General features: G+C 43.1%; 1 pseudogene; it reads left to right on the forward strand.

Annotated features, from left to right (window-relative positions):
- The first annotated feature begins 8,903 nt into the window (after positions 1 to 8,903).
- LOC118619717 lies at positions 8,904 to 26,191 on the forward strand (annotated as a pseudogene).
- Positions 26,192 to 26,374: the final 183 nt, after the last annotated feature.

The following is a 26,374-nucleotide window of genomic DNA, read 5'->3' on the forward strand; positions in this document are numbered from 1 at the left end:
TTTATTTTATTTTGTATGCAATCCCAGAGATTCCCCACTTTCCTTCTCCCGCCTCCCTAATCTATCACCAGCAAATTTCATGGACCCCCCACCCCCTTACCTCTTCCCCTTTGATTCTGGTATAAAATAAGTAATAAGTAATAAATAAATAAGTAATAAAATAAGTAAAACTATCATTTTCTGGAGGATTTTCTCAATCTGTTGCTATTTTGCTTCCTGGCACTTGTCCCCCGTTTGGGTCAAATAAACACATAAACATTCTCTACAGACTTAAACATTTCTTATGTTGACAGCATGCAGTATCTATAGGTTTGGGGTTAATTCTTTTCTTCTTGATGTCCCCCAAATAGCCTGGGGTTCTTTGCATCTTCCAGGGAATTGTTCTTTGTGTACATACCTAGAAAGGTTGCTATGAACTGTGTAAACAAAGTACCAGACCCGTTTTTCAAATGGGTTTTTTATTGGTTTTCTTAAGTCAATCTAGTTCCTTAAGACCCAACGTGACATTCTGGACAAAGCCTTGGTCATAGTCCCAGTTTTCAACTGTGTCCTGTTATAAAGAAGGCACAGATTCTTATCGAATGTATGCAAATAATTACATTGCCATGAAAATAATAATACTCACTTATTAAGAGTTTCCAAATTCTGGAAGCGATCAGATAGAGAGAGAGAGAGAAAAGAAAAAGTTTCAGTTCTGCTTCCAAAGGTATAATTTACCAGATTGCTCTAAGTCATAGCTGGATTTAGAAAAAAAAATTTTTTTCTTATATCTGGAAAACAAAAATACGAAAGAATTAGCAATGTTTCAAAGTCATAAAAATTGTAACTATTCTTATCAGATCATTTGGTCTCCTGTAATTAAAACTTGTTCTGCTTGAATCCTGCTTTTCCATGAGCTCTCTGGATAATTGAGGATGATAGGGTCAGTGATAATTCCCAGAAATTTGCAAGGCTGTTCGTCAAGGCTTGTATGACTCACTCAGTAAAGTGTGCGCCTCAATCACTCAGCACTGTGAATGGGGCATCTCAAGGGGAAACACATTTTCTAACAGTTTCTTTGCCACTATGAGGACATCAGCCTTGTGTCAGGGGAAGGCTTCAACTTATTCATTAAACATACATACGGAAACAAGAACATATTGATCATTCTAAGTGGCAGTTGAAGGAAATCCAGTTTAAATGTACTATGATAAATGAAAGAATGTAACCCCAAAAAAAAGTTGGGGTGCAGTTACCAGGGAGACTGGAAGAACCATCTTGGCTTTCCCATCATCTCAACTGTTCATTTAATGTATGGCCATTGTTTGCCCACACAATATGCCCTAGAAATTTATCATCCCGTATTTCACAGTACTTCCTGTGCAACGTAACCTACCAAATAAGCCTAATTCATTTCAAGTTCCTGTTTTGTAAGGAGAGAAAACAAAATCTTTTGAGGAAGGGGCTCTTCTGGAATACCTCAAAGTCATTCCCAAGTCAAGACTCTATTCAAAATTTCAATTTTGGGAAGTTTGGGGAAATATATACAAAGGTTGGGACATTTAACTAAATAGAATCAGAATTCACTAGAAAGCAATTCTTAATAATCCATTTAGTCAAAGTCACAATAAAAGATTTCTAAGGCATATACAAAATGTTTATGTAATTGTTAACCAAACCAAGTTCTTACTATTGAGGAACTTCAGTTTTCTTAAGTAATTGAGGACCTGATTAAAACAGCATAAAACACAGAATATTATTTTGATAAAACATAGACTCTTTGCTTTCATGGCAGAAAACTTTTTCACAGTAGCTTATCAATAGCAGACCAATAGTCAAAGAAAACTGTGTGCTTTTAGCAGAGAGAAGCAATCTCTAATTTTTCATCAGCTTTACCTTTTATATTTAAATTCACTTACTCAATTACATTTATTTTAGTCCTATTTGGCTTGACCACACATAAAATTTCCTTTCTCAGAATTCCTGTTTCACAAACTTTCTACAACTTCCTGTATCTCTTTTAGTGCACAGTCTTGTTCTCTCACCCACTGAGAAGTAATCGGTACAAAATTACTTCGTTTTCTTTAACAAAAACACATCTTCATATTTCATATCATTTTTAAAGCCAATATATCCTACTTTTCTTATATACATAGTTGTTTTACCCTATTATTATCAATTTTTGTAACTTTACTTATATAAATTAGAATTCTTGCGCTGGCCGGTTTGGCTCAGCAGTTAGAGCGTTGGCCTGTGGTCCAGAGAGACCTGGGTTTGGTTCCCGCTAAAGGCGGGTACCTCAGTTGCAGTTTGTCCCCGGCCTTGGTTGGTCATGTGGGTGGCAGCCACTCAATGAGTCCCTTTCACCTTGATGTTTCTCTCTCTCCCTCCTCCTCTCTCACCCTCCCACTCTGTCTGAACAAAAAATGAAAAAATGTCCTTGGGTGAGGATTAAAAAAAAAAAAAAAAGAATTCTTACACTTTAGAAACTTTAATGTCTAGTGAAAACTAAGAAGTAAGCAATTGTGAACTGTCTGTTACTCCAGTAGACTGACATATTTATGAACACATTTTATAATTTTAGAAATAAATATTTCCTGATAGCACAATTTTTTAAAAATCCTCTCCTGAGGATATTTTTCCATTTATCTTCAGATAGAGTGAAATGGAGGGAGGGAGGGAGAGAGAGAGAAAGAAACATCCATGTGAGAGAGACACATCAACTTGATGCCCCCTGCACGACCCCAACCAGGACTGGGTACTGAGCCGCAACCGAGGTACGTGCCCTTGACTGGAATCGAACCCTTCTTTTTTTTTTTTAATTATTTATTTATTTTTTGTTACAGATATTTTACCTTTTTTACCCCATTGGCACCCCCCTCCCCACCCCATCCCCGCCCCGTCCCCGGCTTAGTTGTCCATGTCCATTGGTCATGCATACATGCATATAAGTTCTGTGGTTTATCTCTTCCCACCCCCCACCCCCTCTTCTGAGGGATGTCAGTCTGTGCCCTACTTCCATGTTTCTGGGTCTACTGTATTCCTCAGACTGTTATGTTCATTATATTCTGTATATAAGTGAGATCATGTGGTATTTGTCTTTTTCTGCTTGGCTTCTTTCACTTAGGATAATACTTTCCAGGTCCCTCCATGTCGTCTCAAAGGATAAGAGATCTTTCTTTCTTACCGCTGCATAGTACTCCATTGTGTATATGTACCACTGCTTTTTTATCCATTCGTCTACTGATGGACACTTGGGCTGTTTCCAGATCTTAGCTATTGTAAATAGTGCTGCTATGAACATGGGGGTACATATATTCTTCCTGATTGGTGTTTCAGGCTTCTTAGGGTATATTCCTAGAAGTGGGATTGCTGGGTCAAATGGAAGTTCAATTTTTAATTTTTTGAGGTAACACCATATTGTTTTCCATAGCGGCTGCACCAGTCTGCATTCCCACCAGCAGTGTATTAGAGTCCCCTTTTCTCCACACCCTCGCCAACACTTGTTGTTTGATGATTTGTTGATGGCGGCCATTCTGACAGGTGTGAGGTGATACCTCATAGTTGTTTTAATTCTCATCTCTCTGATGATTAGTGATGTTGAGCATTTCTTCATATGTCTCTTGGCCATTTGTATGTTCTGTTTGGAGAGGTGTCTATTCAGCTCCTCTGCCCATTTTTTAATTGGGTTCTTTGTCTTCCTTTTGTTGAGTTGTATGAGCACTCTATATATGTTGGAAATTAACCCCTTATCTGATACATCATTGGCAATGATGTTCTCCCATACAGTGGGTTGCCTTTCCATTTTAATGATTGTTTCTTTCTCTGTGCAGAAGCTTTTGATTTTGATGTAGTCCCATGTGTTCATTTTTTCCTTTGTTTCTGTTGCCTTAGGTGATGTATCAGTGAAAATTCTGCTCCGTATGATGTCCGAAATTTTGTGGCCTACATTCTCTTCTAGAATTTTTATGGATTCACGGGTCACATTTAAGTCTTTTATCCATTTTGAGTTTATTTTTGTGTATGGTGTAAGTTGATGGTCAAGTTTCATTTTTTTGCATGTAGCTGTCCAATTTTCCCAACACCATTTATTAAAGAGGCTGTCTTTACTCCACTGTATGCTCTTGCCACCTTTGTCAAATATTAATTGAGCATATTGCCTTGGGTCCATTTCTGGGTTCTCTGTTCTGTTCCACTGGTCTATATGCCTGTTCTTGTGCCAGTACCAGGTTGTTTTGATTACAGTGGCTTTGTAGTATAACCTGAAATCTGGTAATGTGATCCCTCCAACTTTGTTCTTCCTTTTCAAGATTGCTGTGGCTATTCGAGGTCTATTTTGGTTCCATATGAACTTTTGAAGTACTTGTTCTAATTCTGTGAAGTATGCCGTTTGTATTTTGATGGGGATTGCATTGAATCTATAGATTGCTTTGGGTAGTATGGATATTTTAATGATGTTAATTCTTCCAATCTATGAACAAGGTATGTGCTTCCACATTTTTATATCTTCCTCTATTTCTTTTTTCAATGACCTGTAGTTTTCTGCAAATAGGTCCTTTACTTCTTTGGCTAAGTTTATTCCTAGGTATCTTAATTTTTTTGGCGCGATGGTAAATGGGATTGTTTTTTCAGTTTCTCTTTCTGTGAGTTCATCATTGGTGTACAAGAATGCCGTTGATTTCTTGACGTTAATTGTGTATCCTGCTACTTTGCCACATTCATTTATTAAGTCTAGTAGATTTTTGATGGAGTCTTTAGGGTTTTCTATGTATAATATCATGTCATCTGCAAATAATGACAGTTTCACTTCCTCCTTTCCAATTTGGATCCCTTTTATTTTTTCTTCATGTCTGATTGCTGTGGCTAAGACTTCCAGTACAATGTTAAATAAAATGGCGAAAGTGGACATCCCTGTTCTTAATGGAAATGTTTTTAGTTTCTGTCCATTGAGTATGATGTTGGCTGTAGGTCTTTCATATATGGCCTTTATTATGTTGAGATATGATCCCTCTATTTTCCACATTGCTGAGCTTTTTTTATCAGAAATGGATGCTGGATTTTTCGAATGCTTTTTCAGCATCTATTGATATGATCATGTGGTTTTTATTCTTCATTTTGTTTATGTGGTGTATCACATTTATTGATTTGCGAATATTGTACCAGCCTTGCATCCCTGGAATGAATCCCACTTGGTCATGGTGAATAATTTTTTTGATGTATTTCTGGATCCGATTTGCTAATATTTTGTTCAGGATTTTGGCGTCTATGTTCATCAGGGATATTGGCCTGTAGTTTCCTTTCTTCGTAGTGTCTTTTTCTGGTTTTGGAATTAGAATTATGCTGGCCTCATAGAAAGTGTTTGGAAGTCTTCCTTCTTCTTGAATTTTTTGAAATAGTTTGAGGAGAATGGGTGTTAGTTCTTTTTTGAATGTTTGGTAAAACTCGCCCGTGAAGCCATCTGGGCTTGGGCTTTTGTTTGCTGGGAGAGTCTTGATTACCTCTTCAATTTCCTTAGTTGTTATTGGTCTGTTCAAGTTTTCTATCTCTTCCGGGTCCAGTTTTGGGAGTCTGTGGGTTTCTAGAAATTTGTCCATTAAGCTTAGATTTTCGAATTTGTTGCCATATAGTTGTTCATAGTAGTTGTTAACGATCTTTTGTATTTCCATGGTGTTGGTTGTTACTTCTCCTCTTTCATTTCTGATTTTGTGTATTTGGGTTCTCTCTCTTTGTTTCTTGGTGAGTCTAGCTAAGGGTCCATCAATCTTGTTTATCTTTTCGAAAAAACCAGCTCTTTGTTTCATTGATCCTTTGAATTGTTTTTTTGGTCTCTATGTCATTTATTTCTGCTCTGATCTTAACTATTTCCTTCCTTCTACTTGCTCTGGGATTTTCTTTTTGTTTGCTTTCTAATTCTTTAAGTTGTGAGGTTAGACAGTCAATTAGAAATTTTTCTTGTTTTTTGAGGTAGGCCTGTAGTGTTATGAACTTCCCTCTCAGAACTGCTTTCGCTGCATCCCATAGATTTTGTGTTGTTGTGTGTTCATTTTCATTGGTTTCCAAGAAGTTTTTAATTTCTTCCTTGATCTCCTCGGTGACCCATTCATTGTTTAATAATATGCTATTTAGCCTCCATATGTTGAAATGTCTTTGCATGTTCTTGTTGCAATTGATTTCTAGTTTCATGCCATTGTGATCTGAGAAGATGCTTGATATGACTTCAATCTTCTTGAACTTATAGAGATTTAGTTTGTGTCCTATCATGTGGTCTATCTTTGAGAATTTCCCATGTGCACTTGAGAAGAATGTGTATTCTGTAGTTTTGGGGTGTAATTCTCTGTAGATATCTATTAAATCCATTTGGTCTAGTGCTTCATTTAGTCTCTGTTTCCTTGCTAATTTTTTGCCTAGAGGATCTATCCAGTGCTGTCAACGGGGTGTTGAAGTCCCCTGCTATGATTGTATTGTTGTCGATTTCTCCTTGGAAGTCCTCCAGATTTTTAATATATTTTGGTGCTCCTATATTGGGTGCATATATGTTTATCAAGGTTATATCTTCCTGTTGGATAGATCCTTTCAATATTATGTAGTGGCCTTCTTTGTCTCTAGTTATGGCCTTCATTTTGAAATCTATTTTATCAGATATGAGAATTGCTACCCCAGCTTTTTTTTGCTTTCCATTTGCTTGGAAAATTTTTTTCCATCCCTTCACTTTCAACCTATGTGAGTCTTTTGTTGAGAGGTGGGTCTCTGGTAAACAACTTACAGATGAGTCATGCTTTCTTATCCAATCAGCTACTCTGTGTCTTTTTATGGGAGCATTCAGTCCATTTACATTTAAGGTGATTATTGATCTGTACTTATTTATTGCCATTTTTGTTTAGTGTGGTTCTATTTTCCTTCCCATTTCTCCTGGTAATTACAGCAGTCCTTTTAACATTTCTTGCAGTGCTGGTTTGGTGCTAATGTATTCCCTTAGCCTTTTTTTGTCTGGGAAGCTCTTTATTTGACCTTCTATTTTGAATGATAGCCTTGCTGGGTAGAGTAGTCTTGAATTCGGATTCTTGTTTTTCATGACTTTGATTACTTCATGCTATTCCCTTCTGGCCTGTAGTGTTCCTTGTGAGAAGTCAGCTGAGAGCCTTATGGGGTTTCCTTTGTAGGTAACCTGTTGCTTATCTCTTGCTGCTTTTAGGATTCTCTCTTTGTCTTTAATTTGTGGCATTTTAATTACTATGTGTCTTGGTGTGGGCCTGTTTGGGTTCTTCTTACTTGGGACTCTCTGTGCTTCTTGAACTTGAATGCCTTCTTCCTTCACCAAATTAGGGAAGTTTTCTGTCACTATTTTTTTGAATATATTCTCTATCCCTTGCCTCTTTTATTCTTCTTCGGGGACTCCTATGATGTGAATATTATTATGTTTCCAATTGTCCCACAGTTCTCTTAAGCTGTCTTCCTGTTTTTTAATAGTTTTTCCTTTTGTTTTTCTGATTGGTTGATTTTTTCTACCCTGTCTTCTAATTCACTGATCCGGTCCTCAGCTTCCTCTACTCTGCTTTTTAAACCTTCCAATGTGTTTTTCATTTCTCATATGTCATTTTTTATCTCTTCTTGATGGTTTTTAATTTCCAGTTGGCTTATTTTCAGTGTCTCAATGTCCTTACTCATGCTGTTCAGCTTCCTCAAGATCATGGCTCTGAATTCTAGCTCTGTTAACATGCCTAATTGTTCCACATTGATCTCATCTTCAGTGCAGGTCTCTTGCTCTTTCATTTGGCTTCTGTTTCTGTGTTTCACCATTTTGGCTATCTCTGTGGGCTTGAGCCTGTCGTTTTCCCTGTGGGTGTTCTGCTGTTTGTGGCTCCCTCTCCTATGTTTAGATGAGCGAGGGAGGACCCACGTTAAACACCACTGTCAAGTCTTACTTTCCTGGTTAAAGTTGTCAGCCCAGGAAAGGTACTGTTATCCTCTAGCTTTTTGCCTGGAGGCTAGCAGTCCAGGTCACTTGATGAGTTTTGGGTTGTCAGTTGATTAAAAAACTCCCTCAGGTGCTCAGCACAAGGGGCTTTCAGGAGGGCGGGGCACATGCTGGTTGTTAGTGAGCCTCAATTAGCATTTCAATGGCCCACAGGGTGGGGTTGGATCTCCGAGGGAGGGGCTGCTGCCTCTCCTCAGAGCCCTGGGAAGTAGCAATGTGGTCACCGTCCTGCATGGCTGCAACTCAGCAAAAGCTCTGAGCGCCCTCCAAATCCCGAGTGTCCCAACACAGTTCCAGTCCAGTCTGCCCTCCCTCTGCCAGAGCCCAAGGTGAGTGGCTGTGTCTGTTTTAGCCTCTGTCCCGGCTCCGCTCTGTGGAGCCGCCTGGGAGTGTGACCCGAGAGCGCTGCTCCCAGCTAAGGCAGCGTGGGCTCCCAACCCCCATCTCGCGCCTTCACAAGCCTACCAGGGTCAAGTCAGTGTCCCTTGTTGTATGGTCCTCGCAAGCTGCTTTTCTGTTGCTTTTTCCCGTCGATTTGTCTGTGTTATAGTTGTAATTCCAGTTTGGTTCTGGGAGACTGTCTGTGTAGCTCCGTTCACTCCGCCGCCATTTCTCAATCCCCGGAATCGAACCCTTCTAAAGTCTGACTCTTTCTAGGCATCTCAGGTCAGCAGCCTGGAAACAGAGGTTAAGTCTCCAGAAACCCATGAGGCAGGCTGTTCTGTGTCAGGTCTCTTACATTTCCCCTTGCTCACCAACACAGAGTCCAGAGACGCAGATGGAGAACTGAGGTTCTCTAGTTCTAGATGCCCCCATTTGGGAGTCCCAAGGATTCCTTCCCTTTCCCAGATTTATGCTGTGAAATGGACATTTATAAAGGATTTCTTCAGACTTCTCACTCCAGAAACCTGCTGGCCCTCTACGGTGAGATTCTTCCCTGGGAGACGTCATGGTTGACGAGGAGCTCATTGTATATGACCCAAGGTGAGAGCGGGGGACAGAGGTGAAGAATGAGGCAGAGCTGCGGGGGCTGAAGGAGGGACTTCGGCTTGTTTTTGTCAAGGGAACTGAGTATGTGGGATTGGGGGATGGGTCCGTTCTGACTCAGTTACCCAAACCAGCGAGAGAAGCCTTGGGAGTAGCATATCTCAGGGGCAGAGGGAGTTTCATGTCTCTCCAAATTAGGACGAAACAAGCTCCCGCCCCCTTTTCTCGATGGGGAGATGGGGAAGTCCAGCCAGTCTAGCTTTGCGATTGCAGCTTCAGCACACAGTTAAAATATAGCTACTGCGGAAGGACGAAGAAGAGAGGGCTTACGTTACTGGATAAGATTCTAAGCCAGAAGGTGCTCTGAACACACACACACACACACACACACACACACACACACACATCCCCACCATAGCCACCCTCCCCCTCCCCCCACAGTCACATATCCACAGTCACACAGACGTGCAGGAAATCAGGCCACTCTGGGAGAAGATGGGAAATTCCCTTTACCTGTTGACATGAGCTTGGCATTTTCATTTGCTTATGTCTTTGTCTTACAAAACTCCTTATGAGATACATAGTATTAAACCAAGGTTGTAAGCCAGTTCACCCAAGGTGACACAGGTAGTCAGCGGCCAGACGATATTGATGTCTAGGTCTTTCTAACTACAAAAAGCCATCCTCTCGTCATTACATTGTGCTGCTTCTCACAGTTTCAACGACAGTGACAGTGTATCTTTGTGGCCAACCTCTGCTTCTGGAATTCAGCACTAACATCTAATCTGACAGTTCAGCTAAACATAGGTGGATGAACAAGTGATGCCCTGGGGGGGGGGGGCGGTTCTGAAGGGACAGGAAGAATGGGTGGTTTGTGAGCCCCTTCAGGCCGGTTGACAGGAGTTCCCAACACATCTTCTTAACCTTTCAAGGTGCCCTTTGAGACAGATTCTGTTTCTACAGGAAACGTCAACAGGATCTGCACAATGGCACATACCATAAATGTGTCACAGGGCAGGAGACAGGCTGTTCTTTCTGGTTTCATAGACTAAATAATGTCCTTGTTTCAGGGATCAATTTAATCCACCTGTCTTTACTTGCTTGCCATTTCAACCACTCCAGTTGTGCGAGACAATTGTTGCTGTTGAATTTCCATTTGCCAGTCTGGCACTGCCCTGAGCCAAGCCCCCACACCCCACCCTCTCACTTCAACCCTGTTTTCTGCCGTGTGGTATCTGCAAGGATTAGACTCAAGACACGTTGCCTGGTTAGGTCTTTGAGGCTCCAGTGCTACTGGTGAATGGTTGCTGACAGGACCCCCCAGGGAACCAGGAGCTTAGTCCCTCTGAGCTTTACATGCACAGAGCTAACCCACACTTTCCTTATAAGTGTCTGCCTCTGAGCCCTGGACACTTTTGTAAAAAATTAATTTAGAAAAATAATTGATATGAGAGATGAGGCATTTCTGTCCACATTCTTCATTCCACCTCTTTGGGGATGACCAACTTATCCTGGTTGCCTAGAACTTTCCCAGTTTTAGCACTGAAAGGATTGTGGTTTGGGAAATCCTGGTTCTGGGCAAAGCCAGGCAAAGCAGGGCAAAGCTATTTCCCTTCTGTCTCAGCAACTAGCTCACTAAGTCCTACAGCTCTCAGGATAATTTCTGGGCGTCTTGGTTGGCTGGGAGTGGTATGCTACCAGGGAAGTACTAAAAGAATCCTCTCCAGAATTGTTCTTTTCCTTTGGACTTTCTGCTCAAGATGGAAAAATTGGTGTACTTGTTTGCTTTCCTTCTCTCTGTGAAATAAATGAAGAGAACAAGAAATGAACAGCAACAACAAATGCATAGCAAAAGCAATGCAGAGCAAAAAGAGAGGGGTCACTTTATTGTAAGGCCCCTCTCTGTTATTCTGTCTCTTCCCCCTCCCCCAACCTTGTGAACAGAATTTAAAAAATTATTACTTATGAGTATTTTGATTTATACTCTCCCCTGTTTCAAATATCACTTTGGTGCTGAGATATCTCCATGTCCAGCCCTGACTTCATTCCTGAGCTCCTGATCCTCATTACAGTTGCCTGTTGATCACTTCCATCTGGATGTCCCATTTACACTCTAATTCAGTGTACCCCAAACATATTCGACTCAAACAATCTCTTCCTCCTATGACTGCTACCGTTTCCCCAGAGTAAAGCCTCTTCTTTGCATGGAGCAAGGCAGACAGAAAGGTGGATCCATCAGCCATCCAGGCACTTGGAGGTCTTCTCCACTCCATCTCCATGCAACCTCTTCCTTCCTTTCTTTCTTTGCCGCATTCATTCACATCCTCAGAACTTTTTAGTGATAACTAGAATGGCTTCCAATTGCTGTCTCTATATTCTATTTCTTCCAGTTTAAATAATCTTGAAAACTACTGCTAAATTAATCTTTATAGAGGGATACTCCGACTGGGTCACTTTATGGTTCAAAAATCTACACAGCTCCCTTACCTACTGAGGTAAGTAAAAATTCCTCAATTTGGCTTTCAAGGCCTTCTACCCTGTCACCAACTTGCATTTACAGGTGCACCTACTGTTCTCCCGTAGAAACCCTTACCTCCCAACCCTTCTCAATGCCTTCCCGCAGTTCACATTTCTACTTCTGTGTCCTCTGCATCCCTTGAGGCATGGTTCACAAACTCCCTCTGTATGGAATATATTCTAGTCCTAAATTGATGTCATAGTACATGTTTAAAAAAATATTTTCTTTATTGATTTTGAAGAGAGTGGAAAGGAGAGGGAGAGAGAGATAGAAACATCGATGAGAGCCCTGGCCAATTTGGCTCAGCAGTTGAGCATCAGCCTGCGGACCAGAGAGTCTCGGGTTCAGTTCCTGCTAGGGGCACGTACCACAAAAAAAAAAAAAAAAATAGATGAGAGAGAACATCCATTGGCTGCCTCCTACATGCCCCACACTGGGGATCGGGCCCAGAATCTGGGCATGTGCCCTGACTGGGAATCGAACTGGTAACCTCTTGATGCATGGGTTGACACTCAACCACTGAGCCACACCAGCTGGGTATAGGCTCCTCTGTTGTAACAAATGTTTTACTCTGGCAGGGGATATTGAAAATGGAGGGGGCCATATGTGCATGTGTAGGGATAGGGAATATATGAGAAATCTCTGTATGATACACATTATGAATGCTCAGTACTTTGAGTTGACCTTTCTCCACTTCACCTTGCACTGTGGTTATCTGCCTATGTGTGTTCAAGTTCTAATGAAACATAAAGCTTGTGGAGGGCTCACTTCTGTAGCACCTGGCGGGGCTTTGCATTTCACAGGTATGCAGTAAGAAGTTGACCTGTCGAGTATTGAAAGATGGGTTGCATTCAGAAAGGATCTAGGTGTTGGTATGCTTAAAGATGTAACCCAAAATTGTGGGGACAGAAAAAAAGATACTTCAATCGTGAGAAGGCAAGTATGGCTAGAACCAATAATTTCTGAATAAAGTTTTGGGGTACCCATGTTAAAAAAATTAATTGGAGTCAGATTGTAAAAGGCTCATTTGGGCTCACACCAGTCACTGAGGTGTGCAACAATGAACCCTGGTGTGTTGCTGGACACTTCATTTAAATGTTGTGACAGTTTTCTTTTTGGAATTGGCCCCGACTGGGTTCCTCAGACCCATATGTTCAGTGAGGAATAGACGGGCTCTGTAGGCTGTTCTACTGTGGACTGTTGTTTTATGCTCCCTCCCTTGCTGGAACAATATGTAGTTTTTTGCTCTTTCGTTGACGTTGGAACTAATGATTGACTACAGTGCTTAAGCTCACAAGAAAAAGATTTTTTTTTTTAAATCAAAGTGAAATATAATATATGTTTAAAAACACAAAGAATGCTAAAAGACCTGTACTGAAACCCACAGGCTACCACCCCTTTCCAGTCCAATTTCAAAGAGTAGTATTGATTTCCAAACCTCTTAATGATACGCTTATACTGCTATTGGTTGATTGATCAATTTTAGATATTTTCTATTCACTTTCTGTTATGATAGATATGGATTTGACTCTTTTAGACCCCACTTCTCCCTCTCAGCCTTCCCCAAATTATTACCATTTTAATTAAATCATTGATCAGTGACTATATAATTATAATTATGAAAATGTTATTCATTGTGGAGTTAAGTATAATTTTCTTTCTTTGTTTTTTTAGTTTAGATGTTGCATTTTGAAATATAAGAGCAATATTTTTTTCATTTGTGTGAACTTCTATACACCTATTTTTAATTCTTATCACACATCTTTATATGTCATATAGCCTATGGGAATATATATATTTTTTTCCTGGGGAATTTCATCCTGGAATTCTGAATTTTCCTGCTCCTTGCTGAATTGGCTACTCTATCCAAATAGTGAATGTTAAGTTGATGGGGATAATTAAATGTAAAAACAGTTTTCAAGAAAAATGAATAGAAAGCAAAGTTTCTGATGAGGGTGATATGATTAAGTAAAGGAACATGAATACTCATAATGAAACATAATTCAAATTACACTTATCAGAATATGAGCTCAGAGCTACATGTTCTACTCTGAGATCATTGAGGTCCAGGTCTATGCTATATTTTTTTCTATCTCCAGTTTCTGGCACAGAGTAGAACTTACAATTATTCATGGACTAGATGATATGATCAGGAGACCTGAGCAAACTTTGGCAACCTGAGAAAGGAACTCTAACTTTGGCAACCTTGGGTCCTGACTCATGGAAGGCACATCTCCTTATACTCAGCACTGGTTGGGCCACCTGTGAAGAACCGTACTGAGTTCTGAGTCTTGATTTTCTTTCTCTCCGGCCTGGACCTCAGAATAAACGGTAGGTGACCAGTTGTCCCAAACTACACAACTTGCCCAGGCTCTGGAGAAAAAGAAAAGTTATTTGAGGATATTGTCCAAGTTCAATTTTGGAATATATGCTGGGCATGGCTTGGCTGTAGTCTATAGGCATAGGCATGTGGCATGTGAGTGCTATTCAGTCAGGTAAACTTCCTCAATCTCCAATATACCTTGGAAAGGGGTGAAAGAAGAGGACCGGACAGCATGCCTGTTATCACTGCTGCAACCACCAGTCCTTGGAAGCAGAAGGATGAATGAGATGACCTCTGGCAAGTAGAGCAATATGAGAGAAGAGGGGGCAGTGTACTGAATTAGGGTTCTCAGCCCTCTATGGTGGCAAGTGGTTCTCTAGTAACACTAATGAGGCTTTGAGAAAAACTTTCTCATCATCAAAATGTTTAAGCCCTGCTTCTGGCCTTCACTGTGTAGTTTCACCTCCAGGCTTCTCCTGTGTCCGAAGGGGAGCTCTACTCTTCTGCTAGAAAGGGAAGAATAGCGAGACTGGCTAGCTCATCTACTAAGGGCAGTACACCTCCTTCTCCATGGCCAAAGGCACCGCATCCCTGGATGTATAGGGGATACGCAAGGAAGTGCGAAAGAAGTAGCTAGCATTCACTGCTCACCATATTTTCCTCTGATGTGAATTTGTGTAACTATTGATAATGAGTCATGGGCAGGGGTGGGGCATGATGTTCAAGTACAAGTGCATTGTTACCTCATGTGGTAGCCGAGTGCTGGTGACCCCAGTCTGATGTTCCTGCTCATGTGTCTGTGTATTGGTGTTTTGAAAACAGTGACTTTCTGCATGAGGGTCTGTTTCAGTATATGGGTGCTGACCATGCACATCCCAGGAGCTCCATGTCTTCTACTTTACCTCATTTCCATATGACATCCCTTAACGTCTAAGCCCAGAATAAATATCTGGCTGCTGGCCCATGCCAAAAAATCCTTGGGCTACGTCATTTAGGACAGTGGGCTAGTCCCAGTGTTGATTTTTGATGATCTGGGAGACATGAATCTTTGGGACAGAAAATCAACCTGTGACTGCTAGTCATGAAATAACATGGGCAGGACTGAGTCACCCACTAGCTATCAAAAAAGAAAGAACAGTTTGTCTAAAGTCCTGAGGAGACACCCCAAGAAACATGCCCCTCCTAGTATTTTTCCAACCAGGAAGATGATGCAGATAAGAGACAACGACCTGTCTCTCCAATCTTATGACCATGTTAGGGGATGGGACATAGTGAGGGAAGAACATGCCCCTCACTGAGCATTGAGGGAAATGGCTCCAAACCAAAGAGGGAGAAATGCAAGTGAAGGTGAAATGGTGCTGTCTGTTAAGGTCAGCTGCCCTCGGGTCACTGCATAGCCATATAGCTAATGTCACCATCGGTTAATAGAATCCAAAAATTCAGTGAGGATTTAGCCTATCATGCACCATCCTGCTTTCTCCATGAGCTCATTCTATAATCTGGAATGTCTGGGTTTCTGAATACGGTCTGTTTTTAGTAATACATGCCAAAGGTATGAAGAATCAGCGGGGTGTTGTCAGAGAGGATCTGGGTCTCTGGCTGATGCTGATGATCAAGGCTGGAAGGACTTCACCAGTCACTGGCCGGAAGCCGATCACCTCTGCCTCAGCAACGCACTGAGAGCAAGGCTCCACGGTTCTTGATGGGTGTGCACAATAAAATCACCAGGGGAGCCTCACCCCAGGCCAACGAATTATATCACAATTTCTAGGGAAGGACTAAATACGTTACAGAAGTGGTTGTAATAGGTAGCAAGGCTTGCAAAACACCAACATTCTAGACCCCCTCAGTCTGGAAACTCGGACCCAGAATATTCAATGAGGTACCTAGATATCAAAAGAGAAACTGAATGGGAGACTATGTTTCCTTTTTCTATATGAGATGCTGGGTTTACTACTTACCTTGTGAGACTTTTATGATGTCCAGTGGACATGTCTGAAAACTGAGCTGGGCTGATTGGATGGTCCTGTCAGGAACTGGAAGGAAGAACAGAAGCAATGGTAGATGCCTGACCTGTACGTGCAGGATAAGCTGGGCCATGGTACCATTATGAGTCGATGGGAACTAGATTGACCTACAGATTTGTCAGGTAGGAGAGACTCAGAGCAAGTTGGTCAGGAGAGGAAAGGGGATGAAGAGCAGCTGAAGAAGCGGATGAGTCACATCAGGGACAGGGGCCGGGAGGGTGGTCAGTCCTCAGAGATGCCGTGATTCCTCACCTTGCTGAGTCTCCATCTACATCACGTTGCACCCAGGAGAATCCTGACTAGAGCTCAGAACCATAAGGGGGAAGATGCTGTTTCCGCTCCTGTCTTGAAGCCGGCCATGTACCTGCTTTCCTGTCTGGAATGCCCTTCCCTTCCTTGCTGTCACTCAAACACCTACTCCTGCTTCAAGAATGGTTTGAATGTCACTCCTTCTTGGTCCCCCAGCTACAGTCCGCTCTTTGCCGACTCTTTACTGACCCAGGAGTTTGCTCCTATCTCTACTCCTTTACATGTTAAATTGTAATTTTCTGTTTACTTGTCTCTTCTACTCAATTTTGAGTCCGGGGATAGAGGTATATCTGACTTACAGGTTTCACCAGTATCTAACGTAATTCTTGGCATAATACATTCTTAAAGATCAACTGGGCCCAAGTTTGTTGAATTTTCTGTTTTCTACTCAGAAAAGGGTTGATAAATATAAATCTTTCTGGAATTAGATCTTAAGCCTGCAAGTAATTTTCCCTGGTAATTTATTTAAAATCTCTCCTCAGACCCCTTAGCAGAAAAGTTTCCTCTCTGTTTTCAAACATGATACTTTCATAGAAAATTTAAAAGGGAACTAAGACATAAGAATAGTGATATTGGTGTTTTAAACCGAACCTGTTCTATTATGTCATGGCAATATGCCTATACAATTAAAATAAGGCAGTTAGCGGAACTGCCCAAAACAGGAGATTTTGAAATGAAAATGTAATTGTTCCTGTAGTGGCATGGCTGTCCTTGTGAACAATGGCTTGCATGGCCTCGGTGGCTGTGTAAATATTTGCCACCCGAGTTAAAATGGAGCTATTATGTCGCATACCCACCTGAGCCAATTGTCTGATACGTTCGACTCTCTGGAACTCCATGGACAGTATGTAAACTTCAGATTAATGAGGGATTTTTTTTTTTTTGGCAGCAACTCCTGATTTAAGACTGGATGCCTTCAAGAAGGAGTAGTGAGTGTGGTGCTACAATCCATTCTTGGCTAGTCAGAAAGCCAGTAGGAGCCAAACTGGACCCACTGAATTGAAAGTAGTTTTAAATGTAAAACTTTTTCTCTTATGAACAAAATATATTCTTTATCCTCATTCCTCATGCTCCCTCCCAGGAAGCAGTTACTCTAATCTGCTCAGGGTCTGTGTTCTATATATGCCCTTGCAAAACATGTCATGATGGGCTCTTTTTTTAAAATATATTTTTATTGCATTTTTAGAGGAAGGGAGAAGGGGAGAGAGATAGAAACATCCATGACAGAGACACATTGATGGCCGCCTCCTGCACGCCCCCTACTGGGGATCGATCCCGCAACCCGGGCATGTGCCCTGACAGGGAATCGAACCAGGACCTCTCAGTCCATGGGACAATGCTCAATCCACTGAGCCACACTGGCCAGGCCATAATGATGTTTGGTGTGCAGTTGATTTTATTTTATGTATTCCTTTAAATTTTGTGAGGGAATCGTAGAATCACATGACTTTGCATAAAATGGTCCAGATAGATCCCATGTACCCTTAACCCAGTTTCCCCCAATGGTAACATCTTGAAAAAAGAGTACGATGCCATATTTCAAAAATGTCATGTAGATAGAATCATATAACATGGCCCCTGAAGATGCATCCATGTTGGGGGGAGGAGGGGGTACAGCAGCAAAAAAGACAAGAAAGTGGATGAGAAATGTGGCCTGCGATCTGTGGTACCGGTGGCAGAATCCTACTTCACTTTGGTGTTGTAACGCCTTCCAATTACATTCCTCGTCCAGCCTCACACAGCTCCCTGCTTGGGCAGGTGCAGTGGCAGAGGGGTGTGGGGTCAACTGTCAAAGGATGAGAAATAATAATCAGTCCAATTTTCTTGAGGGGAAAACACGTGTGTGTGTGTGTGTGTGTGTGTGTGTGTGTGTGTGTCTGTGTGTTTAAACTTACACCATCCCTCCCCAGAGAAGAAGAGAGTGATGTTTCCCAAAATGTCTCAGGGCTAAATGAACCAAAAATGTGCTGGGATCAGTCTTCTATTTTTTAATACAACACTTGTCATTAAGCAAAACCGAAGAACAGTAAATTAAACTTAGAAAAAATGTTCTGTGTTGCAAGTTGATGCTTTGGGAAGAGTTGATTAATAAGTGGAGAATGAAGACAGAGCTGGGGGATTTCCTGGTCCTCTGTGAGGGGCTTCTGCGCATGTCCAAGGGGCTCTGGGGTGAGTCCTCTAATTTTTTTTTTTTTTTTTTGTCATTTCCAAATTGACTAAAAACCTATGATGTTAAAAAAAAAAGGTAACCGTCATTTTCTTTGGGTAGATGGCTAATTTTCATTCCTACCTTCTGATAATGAGAAAGAGCACAGTTGTTGCTCAGAGAAAGTATCACGTTTTTACCTGTTAGGCACATGAACTGCCGCCATCCTATGTGTCGTGGTCTTGGTGAGGGGCTTTCAGTCAGTAGAAAGGACGTGTCTGAGCTCGGAAACGGGGAGTAAAAGAAGACCTGAATGTAAGTGTGATAAAGAATGCCTAAGGGGCCTGGCCGGTGTGGCTCAGGGGGTAGGAGTGCTGTCCCATGCACCCAAGGGTTGTGGGTTTGAGTCCCTGCCAGGCCACACACCCGGGTTACAGGCTCAATCCCCAGTAGGGCACATGCAGGAGGCAACTGATTGGTGCTGCTCTCTCACACTGATGTCTCTCTTTACCCTCCTTCCTCTCTCTAAAATCAATCATAATAATAATAAAAGCATGCCTAAGGACTGGAAGAGGTGAAAGGGACAGTAGGGAGGTGGGAGGAAGAAGGGGCCTGGAAAGATGTTTATCAGTGAATTCTCGACTGCGCCCTTCTAGGAGGAGAGGTGACTGTGTTAGGGATGGGCAGAGATCACCAGGCCCTTTATGATTACAACACGTTTGTGAATTTTGTTCCCAACTGCAGTCTTCTTACCCTAGCACTTGTACTTGAATGGTCTGGACAGAACTTCCTGAACCAGAGCTGCTATTGCCTTAGATTCTTGAACTTACCATTCTAAGTGTTTATCCTAAATAATGTGAAACTATCTGCCAGGAAGCTGCAGTCAGACGCACATAATGTGGCTGTCATGAGCCCTGAGCATCCTTCTGGGAAGGCACAGCCCCTCCCAGCGATCTCACGGCAGGACGTGCAGTGTGTCCTGAGAGGGGTGCTTCATTCCTCTGGAAACGGACTGAGAGCTGAGGGCCGAGGGGGGAGAGGCCGCCTCTCCGGGAGGTTCTGTGGGTTGCAGAAAATTCTTAGTGAGCGTTTTATTCTTATTACAGGGAAATTTAATTTCTGAATATCTAAGAGAGGCAGTGTACTAGCTCCCTTATTAATGCTCTTGGATTTATATATTCCTGCTAATTGCACTGTCTTATTTCGTCCCAATCTCTACAGGATGTCAAACTAGGTCTGGCTCTAGTGTAATCTAAGTCCTCAATCCCCAGTTGAAAATCACGATGAAATGGCACTAGCAGTTGGAATTTTTATGACAGTGAAGGAGACTGGCAAGTTCTTCCATGTGTGTAGGATGTGAGGTGAGGGAGGATGTTGTGATGCAGCATTTCTAGGGGGAGGAGATGACTCAGCAGCAGTTCCAAGGAGAGAGGACCTGGCATGATAATGGGGGTAAATGGATTGCTTGATTAGGAGCAGAGGTTCTGCTGGTGTGCAGAATGGGAGCATGGATGAGGGATGTCCTTCGATCAGGGGTGAGTAGGAAGCAGTTATAACGGAGCTTCTGCCAGAGTGAGATTTGTGAATCTGATTTGAGGATTGATCAGGGGCCCAAATCAGTTTTGAGCTGGGGCTGCTGCTGCTAGGCAGCTTTGTCACCTAGAAGACTGCGGGAGATGGACACCTGAGGCGTGTTCCGGCCTTGGGCTCAAACCAATCATTGTGGGCCAAAGATCCAGGGCCCCAGTCATGCTTGCCTCCCAGAAACATGACTCAGAGTTCCTTTAAATTCTACCTTCAGACTTTTTCCTTCCAGAGATTAGACACGTGCTCATGGGACATTATCCTGGAATCAATCCTTGAGACAGATGTACTGTGCTTCTCTTTTCTTCAAAAATTCTTATGTAAATTTATTATGCAAATAGAAGTTCACCAAGTTTGGGATATTTCACCTCCCATATATATGGAGACCATACTCTATAAACCAGATCTTCGAATGGGAAGGTCTATTTCATATCAGGTGATGGGGAGTTTAAAGAGCAAAAAGGATGCTTAGGGGACCAAGAAAAGAGAAACCAAAGAGAAAGCAGAGGCGTTTTGGAAAGAGGGTGGATGAAGAATAAAAAGGAAAAGATAAGGAGAAAGGGTAGCCTGGCATGGAATTCTAATGGCAAACAGTGGATTCCAAAGTCTGGTTTCTAGTAAAAAATCAACAAGTTCATTATTCCATGCAACTCAAAGCCATCTCACTGTATGTGCGCAGGACACGATATCTACGTGTAACCATTGCTATCTTTTGGATGTATGAACAACCCAATAATGGGAAAACAGAAGGTTCCTCTTTAGTTCTACCAGGAAAGTTCAAAGAGTCCTAAAATAAGAAATGTAGATCAATAAGGGATGTAATCGAGAGAAGTTGGAGAAAGAGAAAATAGTAAATTCAGTGGACACTAAGTACCAGGATTGAAAACCTCCTGTTTTTCTGATGAAAGTGAGTAAGACATCTCTAAATGAGTTCTCAGTGGTTCTCCCAATTCCTGGGATGGGGCTGAAGGTGGTCTATAATCTTTGGTTAAAAGATACTCTCTATTCTCAAACTATTTCTAGCTGATCTATTCCTGGTTAGATCATGCATCCCAGGATTAAATACAAACGTTGTTTAATGTTGTCCTTTTCTCTTACATATGAACATACAATCAACCAGCTTAAGTTCAGTGGGCTTTGGATGGAAACTAAAGATGCTCCACCCTTCCTATGCCTAATGATTACATTTATGAGACTTACACTATTTTTAAAAAATTATAAGCATCATTACTTTCCAGTTTTCTATCTTCCCTTTGTAAAATAACTGTGGAGACAAAACTGAACTGGTAGGTGGCAGGGGGGATACTCTATGTGATACTTGAAATGTTCCCAGCTGCGCAGCCAAAGGAACTTGTGCAAGGTGAATTAGGTATGTCAGTGTAGAGAGTGTTCAAGGTCATGTGCTACAGAAGTCTAGACTGTGCAAATCAAAGGTCATCTGTTGTCTGCTCTTTGAGGTTCAAACCCAGGTACCCCTAAGCAGGTGTGTGCCCTTTAGTGGGGCTTCCTCTGTTCCATCAGAGGGAAGTGACACCAGTAACAGCCTCCTGATGGGTTGTTGAGAGAACCGAAGGAGACAATGCCCGCGGGCAGCACCCGACCAAGGTGTCCTTGCTATGAGAGAGAGCCAGAGACGAGGGAGAAGGACGCCAGTGTTGTCCTAGGCATGGGGGTGGTGCGTGTTCTTGGGTTGGTGGAGAAGTCAGGGAGGGTGGTCTCACTGCTAAAGAGATACCAAACCTTTGGTTTTGGTAGTCACAATGTTTTAATTCTACCTCTGTGAAAGGGTTCCTTTGTCATATTTTTTTTTCATTTCTTCCTAAGACTACGTAATACATAAAATGACAAACAGTGTGTGTGTGTGTTTGTACAATTACCATTTCATAATTGTAAACAGGTCCTCAATTTCTCGTTTTGGTTTCAGTTAATATTTTTCCCTGGGAACCGTGGCCATGATCCCTTTATCAGTGGCTCCCTCTCCCCTCAATGGCAGGAGCGTGCGTTTCGGTCTGAGCTCCCTGCAGTCAGTGAGCAACGGAGGCCCAGAGAGAAGATGCTCTGAAGGTCCTCTTAGTCAGGAGAGCCAGCCCCGCCCCCAATATCTTACACTCAGTTCCAGGTCCTCCCTCCCTCCCTCCCTCCCTTCCCTCCCTCCCTTCCCTCCCTCCCTTCCCTCCCTCCCTCCCTCCCTCCCTTCCTTCCTTCCTTCCTTCCTTCCTTTTCTAAAAGAGATGTTTTTACTACATCAGCATCTCTCATTCCTAGTTTATAAGAAAACAAGACTGTTGGTCCCGGTTTTGCCCTCCCAAGTAACCAGGGATCAGGAGAATTCTCAGTTCCTTGTCTTTGCTCTGGAACTGTCTGAAGGAGCTGGTGTCCAACTCCTTACCCCACTCCCTGCTCTGCTCATCTTGGAGCCCAGATCCCGGGACTGTCAGGGCTGCACTGAGCTCCGTGCCCCAAGAGACAGGAAGGAGAGAGAGCAGTCCCGGTTCCCCAGGAACCCCCTGGGGACTCATGGTCACCTGCCTGTCCCCTGGAGCTCACATTTGCCAAACTGGGGAGAGGCCTGGGATGTGCTCGTGTCCCCTGTGGAGGCAGCGCCCCTTGGGAACCACTTTCATGCTCCTGTTCAACCCCATTGGGGACACGGTCAGCACAGAGGAGAGCTGGAGCCTCCATCTTTCCCATGTGCGGTGGTCTCTGGTTTCCACTGAGTGTCCATATAGCAGGAGGCAGGGGCCGGGCAGGGTGGAGTGTCTCCATCCTGCTGCTGTGCACTCTCTGTGTACTGCATCTGGGACCTGGGTGGAAGAGGAGGGCCTGGCACTGGTGAGTACCCCCCCTTGGCCACGCCCCATTCCTTACATCACAGCGCCCTTGCTCCCTGCCAGTTGAGCACCAAGAGTATCTGGCTCAGTCAATGGTGTTTTTCTGAATGAGTGACTGAATAAATAAGCTAATGATTCCAGTTGCCTGTGTCCTCTAGTTCACTCTGCTAGTGCTGGTCCTTGAGGGTCACGGCTCTACTCCCTGCATTGGTCTTGTCTTGTCCTCCCTTTGGGGACAAGCAAATTGGGCAGTTAAACCCCTGATCCCCTGATGTGAACCTATTATACAGCCTTTATTTCATTGAGTGTGAATATTCATGTGTGTTGCTGCAGAAACAGTATTGTGTTTGATTAGAGGGTACTGTCCAGACCCTTCTGGGATTAGATTCTGAAACACACCTGGTCTCATCTCACCTTTCTGATCAGCAACTGCCAGGCCATGAGTGTCCCATTGCCTTCTGGGAAACCCACAGAGCAAACATTCACACAAATAATCAATGAAAGAAAACATCAGTTTCCATTTGGCAAAACCTTTCCTCACAGGTCTAGGAACAAAAACGCAATAGATGGACTCATTCACTTATTTCACCCAAATGTATTGAGTCCTAACACTGTGTAAGACATGGTGCTCGGTACTGTAGGGTCTCTAAGGATGACAAAAGAACCCTGTCACTGACAAGCGAGGAGTCTGGCGTTGGGGAAGAGGCTGGCGCAAGAATAATCGTAATGCAGAGCAGACATGCTAACTTCTGCAATTCACGTCTGAATAAAGGATGAAGCTGCATAAAAGACAGACATTTGCGACAGTCCCTGGAGGGTGGGTAAGAGTTTGCCAGGCAAAAATGGCAGGCCAGAGTATTCCAAGCACAGAGAACGGTTAGGAAAAGGGCGTGAAATCAGGGTGGGATAACATTTGGAGAACAGCAAGCGGTCCGAGTCGGGGTAGCACGAAATATAGGGCAAGAAGGAGGTGAGGGAAGGCTGGAGGGGTAGGTGGGCAGAGCTGAGGAAGCTGGGGGTGTCCAGGGGGAGTCTGCACTCGATTTAGCGGATACGGGGAGGGATAAATGTTAAAAAAAATTTTTTTGATCAGTAAAAATAGTATTTATTCAAATGAAAAGAATTTGCCGAACAAGATAGATATAGATATTCATTTAAATGCTTATCATCCACGCCTGAGATAACCATTGTTAATATTTTTAAATGTGCTCTTCTGGTCTTTTTCTACATGAAGGTAGATGGCTAGCTAGGGTGATGAGTTGATTTTGAGAGTAAGGTATACATGGAATCACAATGCCTCAGATTATTAAAAACAGCCTATGGATAGAGTATTTTACAAAAATGCTGTAATATAACAGCAGTATATGTGTAGGTTGGATACAGTGAAATTGCCCAATAGGAAAGCCATTAGGAGTGCCGTTGCAGTGATTAAGAGGGAACAAATCCTTGAACTTGGGCTATGGAAAAAGAAAAGGGACTGGATGGACAAAAAAAAAAAAAAAAAAGTATTTCTAATAATGGCAATAATGGCTATTCAAGTGATTCAGAAGAGAGAAAGGAAAGTCAGAGATACCTTTCAGGTTTCAAGCCTGGATGACTTGGGGCTTGGGGAGCCATAAACAAGATATTGGCTTGGGGTAAGGGAGGATTATGTGTGTGTTTTCACATGTGTTGAGTATGTATTTGAGGTCACCAGACAGTTAGACACATAGGCTGAGAACAAACATGCAGATTTCAGATTAATTTACATTTAAGGGAGATGGTGAGATTTCAGAAGGAATAAAAGAAGAATGAGAAGAAAAATATGGGCACATATTTATTTATTTTATTATTATTATTATTATTTTTTAATTTTAACCCAAGGATATTTTTCTATTGATTTTCAGATGGAGAGAGAGAGAAAGGGAGGGAGGGAGGAAGAGAGGGAGGGAGGGAGAGAGAAACACAGATGTGAGAGAAACACATTAACTCGCTGCCTCCTGCATGACCCCGACCAGGGCCAGGGCCAGGGATTGAACCAAAACCAAGGCACCTGCCCTTGACCAGACCCAAACCCACAACTTGTTGGTCCATGGGCTGATGCTCTAACTGCGGAGCCAAAGAAAAGAAGTAATGTATAAGGTACCTTGCCCAATTCCTGGCACATGAAAGAAACTCAGTTAATAGCAGGTATTACTATGATTAAAATATTATTAAATATGGAAGTTAGGGAGGGTTCACCAGACCCACCAAATGTCCCACAGAGAGTTGGAACTTGACAAATGTGTTGCATGAAATAATGAATGATGGAATACCACAGAGCAAGAGTTTAGGAGTGGTGAGAATGTGGAGGTGCAAACTCCTAGACCAGCTCATCAGAACCAGGTATAAGAAACTAGAACCAGCTCTGTCCTTGCCCTTGGGGAACTTCTGTCCTTTGGGACTATGTATTCTGGATACTGAAATTAACCATGCATACTGGTCAGTATGCTGGGGGAGCTGGGCCGGCCATCAGGGAGCAAGGTCGAGAGAGAGGATGATGGCTATTTCCCACTACGATCTCCTGGCTCCTCACAGGTAGCACGGAGAACTGGTGTCAAGTGCAATGAGTAATTCAGCATCGTCAGGGAGTTTGTGCTCCTGAGATTTTCTCACCTTCATGAGTTCCAGAGCCTCTTGTTCGCTTTCATCCTATTGATATACAGGCTGACAGTATCGGGGAACTTGACCATCATCACCCTCACAGGCCTGGACTCCCGCCTCCACTCATCCATGTACTTCTTCCTCGGCAACTTCTCCCTCATGGAGGTGGTGGTCACCTCAACTGTGGTTCCTAAGATGCTGGCAGAGCTACTGTCCACTCACAAGACCATGTCCCTGACCGAATGCCTGACCCAGTCTTTCTTTTACTTCTCCTTGGGCTCCACCAACTTCCTGATCCTCACAGTCATGGCCATCGACCACTCTACGGCCCTCTGCCACCCTCTGCACTACCCAACCCTCATGAACGGTCCATCTGTGTGAAGCTGGTGGTGGTCTGTTGGGCGGTTGGGTTCCTCTCCATCGTCTCCTCCACCCTGCAAAAAACACGGCTCTGGTTCTGTGGCCCTAATGTCATCAACCACTACTTCTGTGACTCTGCCTCCGCCTCAACCTGTCCTGCCTTGACTCCTGCCACACTGAGCGCATGGACTGCTTCCTGTCCTTGCTCTTCATGCTGGCCACCATGCTGCTCACTGTGGCCTCCCATGTCCTCATCGTCACTGCAGTGCTGCTCATCCCCTCGTCCTCTGGCACCAGAAGGCCTTCTCCTCCTGTGCCTCTCACCTCACCGGGATGCTTTTGGGCTATGGCAGCACCGTTTTTATCTGTGTGAGGCCGGACAAGGGCCACTCCACACGCCTCAACGTCAGGTGGCCCTGATGACTGCAGCGGTGACCCCTTTCCTCAATCCCTTCATCTTCACCTTCCGAAATAAGGAGGTCATTGAAGATATGACCAAGAGGATCCTCTTCTCATCTTCCCACAGATGAGAGGACCAGGGGGCACCTGTCAAGTCACAGGCATAAGGACCTCCCCTATTAGTGGACCTCCACACGCCCAGGATGGACTCCTCCCTCACCCCAAGAAGTCTCTGCTCACTGACTATAGAGAGCTAATGAGTGCCCACCATCTGAATGTCTCAAAGGCAAGTGTCTGTGAGCCTGAGAGTTCAG

Source organism: Molossus molossus, unplaced genomic scaffold (genome assembly GCF_014108415.1).
Source record: "Molossus molossus isolate mMolMol1 unplaced genomic scaffold, mMolMol1.p scaffold_m16_p_7, whole genome shotgun sequence".
In the NCBI taxonomy this organism is placed as follows: domain Eukaryota; kingdom Metazoa; phylum Chordata; class Mammalia; order Chiroptera; family Molossidae; genus Molossus; species Molossus molossus.